We start from the raw sequence: 8,882 nt of genomic DNA on the forward strand, positions 1-8,882 counted from the left end.
TGTAGGGAAGTATGGAAAAAATTTTACTAAAAATATTGATTTGCTTGTAATGGTTAAGGAACTTGAAATCTAGTGAACTAATGATAAATTCTTGGTTATTGAACTTTTGTTTCTAGTAATTCTTGATATAGAGAATTTTGATAGAAATGTAGAGAAACCCTAGAACTATGATGATGTTGATAGTGTATTTGAAAGAGAAAGGATATGGTTTGTGTTTGAAGGTGAAAATAATGGATAAAGCGAGCTAAAGTTAGCTTGGGAAACATAGAAAAATAAGGCGTAACTCCGCCGAAATTTAGTTTAAGAATTTGAGGTTAAACCTAGTTTTAGTTCTAGAATTTGAGGCTAAACTTGGTTTTAGTTCTAAATAAAAGCTTTAAACTATTTTCTTAGAAAAAAAAACACTACATAATTGTTAAAACAGTTTTGGTGTGGAACAGAGGAGTTCGTTGAAGAACTCGAAGTATAATCTCAGGAAAGTATGTCGATTTCAGACTTTGCTAATAAAAAGTAAGGTAATCATGATTCAATAAACCTAATCTTTAACTTAGAAACAAGGTTTTACAATCCTTAAGATAGGAAAAGAGAAAGCGAGCCATAAATAGAAAAGTTAGACTTTCTTTCAAGCTTGCTAAAATAGAATAGCAAGTGATAGTTATTCTCACGCTCTTAATGAGTGTTCATTCTCAAAAACAAGAAAGAAAGAGAACAAACTCTTTGGCGAATAGAGGATTCCACTTCCTAAAATAGGTAAGTAGGAATCTCATCTATAGTATAAATAGATTTTAAAATAAACAGTACACATGAATTATATATGTTTAAGTATATTTCATATTATAATAATAATATACTTTGCTTTGTCATATTGCATACACCTTAATAAGTCAAGAGAAACTTATAAGAAGAAACACAATTGAGTGTTGTACCAGCCTCCGCAAGGGAGGTACTTAGTTCAGTTTAAATCATGGTCTCGTTGGGGATCTTGCAAACCCTTACGTCCCGATGATTGCACGATTGTACGAGCACTCGGGCCCATCAGTAAATAAGATAAAGTCAGACAGTAAAACTATGATAAAACATCATAAGACAGCATAACCAATTCATGCATATATAGTCATGTGAACTTTCAGTTATTTTGCGAGTAATAGTTCCTACCTGCTGAGCGTAAGCTCATTTCAGAGTATTTATACTGTAGGTAAGTAACCTGCACATAATGTTTGATGGACTGATGGCGAGGCAACGGACGAGCAGATTGGAGGTTAGGGAATGGATACCGCACATAGTTATTTCCGTAATAGTTTAAAGTTTTAAAGGATTTTGTTGAATATGTCTATAAATTTGTGTTTTGGAAGATTGTAGTATGATTGTCGAGTTTGTGTAAGCTAGTAGGATTTTGAGAAGCAAAAAAAATATACCTATGTGTAAATTTATGCTTTTGAAAAGGAATTATTTTTGAAGTATAAACACTTTGCTATGTTCAAAAATGGAAACCAGAATTTATATCGTTACAGTAAGTTTAAAAAAAAGGTCTATCAGATTATGAGAGTTTCAGAAAGTATATGTTAAAGTTAGTTACAGTGACGGACAACCCTCCAGGGTCGTTACATTAACAACTCATCAAACACATTGATCACGTTAAAACAGTGCCTAATAGACCATTCTCATCATTCATTAACATGAAGACATAAAAACCCATTAATTACACAAAATCACAAAACTTAACAAAAACTGGCAGCCTGACCGTTACTCCTTTAAAAACTCATAACATTTCGCACAGAACTCTAAATAACCTAAAACTAATTTCAAATTAAATTAGACATCTAGAGCTTTTCAATGGTATCTAATTTGCTAAACGGAGTTCGTTTGGTCCCTCAAACAATGCTTTAAACTCAGAACATAAAACCTGAAAAAACTCCAGCACTCAAACTAGGAATAAAATTCACCAAAAATTCTATAAAAAAATAAAACTATCATCCTCAACATGTATAAATAGCAATCCATTTATTATTCAGCCCTATAACATGTTTCTAATACTTAAAAAAATATAAATATGTGCATATATATACATCTTATACCAACAAAATGACGATAAAAAGAATCACATGACCCAATCATATAAATGATCATAAATAAATCGTAGCATGTTTCTAGGTTGTACAAGAACCAATAATTCAATTATTAACTCAATTATTACCAAAATTATCAACCCCTATAGCATGCTTTCTAGGAAGATACAAAACAAAACAATCAAATAATAACTATGACTAACATAGAGTCTAATAGAAACCTACACTCAAAATCATAGAATCAAATTAAAAACTGAATAGCCTTAAATCATAGAACTCATATTGATGGTATAGCCTCACTCATCATCATCTCATAAATAAGTCTCTCCTCTTTCTCAAACAAAAGCCATCATTGACAATCAAGTCCGTACCCTTGAAGAATTCTAACCCAAAAGAATAAATAACAAGAGGAATCATACCTTAACAATTTCCTATTTTATCTTGATTGCTAGAAGAATTCAAAAGAAAGATTAAGAGGTGAGCTTGATGGCTGATTATGGAGGCTCTCTGTTGTGGTGTTCTTGAATGTGAAAGAAAGAAGGAGAAATGCTTAATTTGGTAGTGCTATAGATTTTAGAAAAAAATTGTTTTTAGCTGTGTTGAAGGAAGAAGCAACTGTTATAAAAAGTAACTGAGTGTTTGGTAAACTATAATTATAGTAGCTGTGTTGGTCCCAAAATCAGTGTCATATCGTTTGGTAAATTATGAGGTTGAATTGCAGTGGATAGTTAAAAATTACGACTATATTATATTATACTATAATATAATATATATAATTACAATATAATATATAATTATTATTATATTTAATATAATAAAAACTATTATTAAATAACATATTATATAACTATGATATAGAATATAGTAATATTATTAAAATGGTTAACATAATTACAATATTATAAAACATATTATAATAATACATAAAAAATATTAATATTTCAGTTATAAGATAATTAAAAATTACAATAATATTATATTATATAAAACTTAGAATTTTCCTAAGACACTTAATTCCATGCATTATAACATGAAGTACGCCCTATCATGAACATATATACATTTATCAAATCATAAAAAAAAATGAACACATATATAATTTCTATAAAATGGCATGAACTTGTTCTTAGCACCTCAAGTCCTCATCGCGTTCACCTGTAAAATATAACTCAATGTGATGTTAGAATTAATTAATTATAATGCCATAATATTATTCAAGTTAATTCCTAACATTTATTTCTAGGAATGTTGTCGGTTAGAAAATTAGGTGTTACAAAAGTGCTGATGGAGGGTGAAAGTATGGTTGGCGAGGCGGATAAGGCTCTGGTGAGGGGATGTTCTGAAGATGAGGACGTTGTTTGGAGCACTTAATCTGATGGTGAGTAAGTGTGACTGCAGGAATGAAGGCTTGAATATTTACGAAAAAGTGTAGAGAAACTTAAAATAGATTCTCAAAGGATGGCTGAAGAAGATCAAAGAGAGTTCTTGGGGAGTTTATAAGGTTGTCAACACTTAGAAACTTGGCAGCCCCTAAGAAGTTGATGAAGCTTCAATTCTTTGTAGCAAAAGACTTGAAGAAGGCATTCAAAAGGAAGAAAGAGAAAATGAGCACTCAAAGTGAGAGAATTTTATGGTGAGAGAGAGAAAACTTCTGAACTGAAGTGGTGTGTTAAAATAAGGGGAATGAGGGGGGTATTTATCGGAGAAAATGAAAGTGCTTGACAACTTGCTTCGTCGTCTGTACGACGTGCTCTGACGGAAGCCTACACATGCCATCCCGATGGATCAAGTTTGTTAGAGGCCTTTCGGAGGTTGAAAAGGAGATCGGCCGAAACTTGAATAGAGACTTATGGGAATTCACGCTGAAGGAAAATCAACGGCGCTATGATGGAGTATTGCACAAGCAATTCTGTTTAGAAGAAAGAGAGATGACTTTCTGGAGTTGACAAAGAGACACACTAGAAATGGAAGGGAAGGTTTTGGAGATTTCATCATGGAGGAAACTGACGGCGCATTGTCGGAGCATTTCTATTTGAAGGAAATGTGTCAGCTATCTTTACGAATTTGACAAAGAGACTCATCGAAAATAGGATGAAAGGCTTCTGGGGATTTGCTTCGGCGGCGCTTTGATGGAGCATTTCACATGCAATTCTATTTGGAGCAAAATCCCAGCTACCTTGTCGGAGGAGATAAAATGACACCTTAGAAATGGAAACACTTGGAGGCCAAGTTCTAGATTATGCGCTAACATGAAGTGACTTCATACTTGCAATTCCCAAACATATTTGACTCATCTTAGTGTTCCGAATTAAATGTACTCAAACATATATAGTTCATGTGTACTGTTTACTTTAAAATCTATTTATACTGTAGGCGAGATTCATACTTACTTGATTTTCAAAGCTGGAATCCCCTTTTCGCCTATCAGCCCGCCTATCAGCCTAGTCTCTTGCTTTCTTCTGAAACTGAACACCCATTAAGAGTGTGAGATTAACTATTATTTGCTATTTTATTTTAGCAACTTATGAAGGAAAATCTAACCATTTCCATAAGGCATATATTCCTTTCCTTTACTAAAGGATAATAAAGATTAATTTATTAAATCCTCAAAATCTTATTTTCCTAAATTTCCCTTGGTATGATATTAAGGCCCAATTCGGCCTAGGACTTATACATGGTATTCTAACTTTTACGCTGTTGAAATTTATACTCCAACGGAGTCTCTTAAACTAATGTGGGCATTGGACCCACATTAAATATTCAAAATTTTACGGACCTATCGTATTGGGCTCGTAGGTGCCCGTCGGGATAATTTGCTCGGTAAACCACTATGTTCTTTAAAGAAAGCATTTTTCCTTGTAAACTTCCTTTATGAATACTTTCATTAAAATAAGATTTAATATCATTGTATTTTACTGGAATTCTATTTCGGGTTCTTTTATAACTTTTTGTTGAAACCGACACTATTTCAGTTTTGTCTTGTTAAAAACTGTACAGTTTCTGAAATCTGCATTTTACTGTATCTTAAAGTCGGATTTTAAAATTTTGTACTTCGCAAAAATTCCTCGTCTCGTCGAGATCTAAAATTTTTCTTTTTGGTAAAAGTTGAACTTCAGCCTCTAAAGGCCTCGTTTGGCTGAAAACCGTGGCTGCTGTTTTTCTTGAAACTGTTTTAGTCAAAAACTATGCTGTTTCGAGAATCTGTGTTTTAGTACCTCTTACGGTTAGATTTTGAAAATACTTTCTTCATGAAATTTCTTCGTCTCGTCGAAATCTAAAATTGTCACTTTTGTGAAAAATCAAGATTGAGCCTCTAAGGGTCCCGTTTAGCTGAACCAGTGGCTGCCAGTTTTTTTTTTTTGAAACTATGTTGGACAGCTTGTCCGTTTTTGTAAAATGACTTCAAACTTGATTTTAGAGTTAAAATTAGGTTTTGTCATAGTAACCGAAAATGTTCAAAACATCCAGGGCTATAAGGTCAAGTTTTGAAACATTGAAAAATCTCGCTCTAGGGTCTTCATTTTCGCGGTCAAAGTCACCGGAAAATTTTTCCTCTAATCCGAAAATAAGCAACTTAGATCAAGCATAAACATACCACATCAAACTAACCTCAAAACTCACAAAACCAACATAAAACTCACACACCCTTATTACACTTATCTCCTCATGAACCACAAATTACATCATGAATTCGTGCTTAAGGTTGGCTAGAAAAATAATGGAGAAGAGTTTAAGAATCTTACGCTTAAAGAGTTCCCTCTTTTGAAAGCCTTTGATCTCCTCTAAGATTCGTTAACGGCTTGAAACTAGAAGAGGATAAGGAAATTTGAGAAGAATATTTCTACATTTCCAACTTTACTAAAACATGAAAAAAAACGATAGAATTTTAGAGTTTTTACCCTTGGAGAAATGCTTGTCTAGACTCCTCCTTTTCTCCTTCAACTTAAACTAGGATTTGTGGTGAGATTTATGGGAACTTTTGAGTGTGTGTGAGGTAAGGGATGGCTTGGTTTTGGTGAGGGAAAGTTTAGAAAACTTGAGGGTTAGAGCTCTGGAGAACCGGTTTTGGATATGGAGAAGGAAGTGAGGTAAAGCAAAAGTTAGGCTTAGATCACATTGGTTCTATTTATAGACCACTAGGTTATTACCTCCTTTAGTCTACTTAACTAACAAAAATTTTGCTTAAACCCCTTGAAGATGGCCGGCCAATGTGAGAGAAGGAGTGAAGGAAGAAATGTCATGATTTCCTTTCAATCATTACTATCACATCAACCCTCTAGCACACTCAACATTTAACCAAAATTTTTGGCTATAAACCCTTGAAGATGGCCGGCCAAGTGAAGAGAAAAAGGAGAAAAAAAAACTAATCATGAGTCCTATTCACCTCTCTCATCACACACACTAACCTACCCTTTGTACTTTTGTCCATTCCCTTAAGTTACTTATTAAAACTGTCCAAAATTATACTGAAAGCTATTTTCTCCTTTATACGGGTACTGGATGCTAGTTTGTATTGTGCTGGGAGATTCTTAAAATTAAGATTCTCTAACTGTATATGTACTGGAAATTCTACCGTTTTAAAGCACGGTGAGAATTTATCGATCGAATTTGCTTGATCGGAAAAACGTGAACTTAACGTGAAATCTGCTACAGAATTTAGGAATGCAGATGTTAATTCCATAAATCATTCAATCACAAAATGTACATAGTATAATGATTTTCCAAGAATATCCTTGACTTGAATACATGAATCACATTATTAAAATTCTGGGATTTTCTTGGTCACTACATTAATATAATTATGATATTATTTGTTACAATATTACTATTATATTATATTATATTATATTATTTTACGAGTCTGAATTTTAAATTAGAAAGATTGTAAATTTTAAATTTCATTAGGGGTATTATGGGTATTATGAAAGTTTTATTAATTGTATTATGCTGATTCCCGCACAATTTAAAAGCTAAAGTTGTCTTTAGGCTGCTTCTGATTTTGACTGTAGATTCTTAAAAAATTCTTCAAAAAGAACTTTTAAGGAGATTTACCAAACACTAAAATCAGCTTCTGCTACAAGCAAAAGCTGATTTTGGGATGGAAAAGCAATACCAAACTAAGCCAAAGAGGGCAAGAGAGAGAGAGTAAGAGATTGAAAATGTTTATTGGCTCATAAGTAATATAAAATTAAATTAGAAATAGTAGGAAATATGACAATATGAAAAGCTTAAGAAAGTATATAGGCCAATTTTTAGTTATAGAAATTAATAGGCCATAACTTGTCAAGTTATGATTCATAACTAGATAAGTTATTGACAAACTTGTCAAGTTATGGTTAATAGCCAGACAAGTTATGGACAAAAACCGTGAATTATGGACAATAACTTATCAAGTTATGGTTCATAACCAGACAAGTTATGGACGAAAACAGTAATTTGGCCTATTTATTAACTTATGTAAACTATTGGCGTATTAATTTTAATTCATCTCAAATCTTAGCCTATTTTCCTCTTTCTCCCAAATTAAAAGGGATTAATTTGGTATTAATTGAGGATTAATTCTGTGATTAAATGACCCCTTAACAGCTGGGGGAATGACTGTCATTAGGGTGTAAAATCGTGTGGAAAGAAAATAAAAAAGTTAGGTCAACTTCTAGAATTTCCGTTCTTGTTGGCGTGCAGTAACCTGGTCGGAGAGTGCTGGATATTCGGATGATATATTGGCCACTTCTTCTTACTCCAATGTCCGATTTGCACAAATAAAAAGGCGTTGGAAAGCTTATGAAAGGCTCTACAACTTTGTATAAACTAATGGAATAATTTCAGAATTTTAAAGGTCCAAAATAGAGTTGTCATTAGAGTGTAAAATCGTGTGGAAAGGAAATAAAAAAGTTAGGTCAACTTCTAGAATTTCCGTTCTTGTTAGCGTGCAGTAACCTGGTCGGAGAGTGCTGGATATTCGGATGATATATTGGCCACTTCTTCTTACTCCAATGTCCGATTTGCACAAATGAAAAGGCGTTGGAAAGCTTATGAAAGGCTCTACAACTTTGTATAAACTAATGGAATAATTTCAGAATTTTAAAGGTCCAAAATAGAGTTGAAAATTAACGTCATGGAAATGATTCTTTTGTCTAAAAAGAAAAATTAAGGAAAAACTTAGAATTTTCCTAAGACACTTAATTCCATACATTATAACATGAAGTATGTCATATCATGAACATATATTTATTTATCAAATCATTTAAAAAAATTGAACATATATATATATATATATAATTTCTATAACATGGCATGAATTTGTTCTTAGCGCCTCGAGTCCTCGTTGCGTTCACTTGTAAAATATAACTCAATGTAATGTTAGAATTAACTATATATAACACCATAACATTATTCAAGTTAACTCCTAATATTTACTTCTAAGAATTTTATCGGTTTAGAAAAATGGGTGTTACAACCCCTCCCACCTTTAAAAAGTTTCGTCCTCGAAACTTAGAATAACTCTGGGTAATTCGCTCTCATAGTATCTTCTCGTTCCCATGTAGCTTCCTCTGTCTTGTGATTACGCCAATGAACTTTGACTAGAGGGATCTCTTTGGTTCTCAAGGTCTTCATCTTCCAATCTAAAATCTCAACTGGTTTCTCTTCATAGCTCATATCCTCGTGGATATGAACTACTTGCGGCTTGATGACATGTGAAGGATCTGGTACATATTTCTTCAACATTGACACATGGAACACGTTGTGGATAGATGCCATCTCCTGAGGCAACTCTAGCTTGTAAGCTACTTTGCCTATGCGCTCAATCACTTCGTA

The sequence above is a fragment of the Morus notabilis genome, unplaced genomic scaffold (assembly GCF_000414095.1).
Source record: "Morus notabilis unplaced genomic scaffold, ASM41409v2 Scaffold19, whole genome shotgun sequence".
Classification (NCBI taxonomy): domain Eukaryota; kingdom Viridiplantae; phylum Streptophyta; class Magnoliopsida; order Rosales; family Moraceae; genus Morus; species Morus notabilis.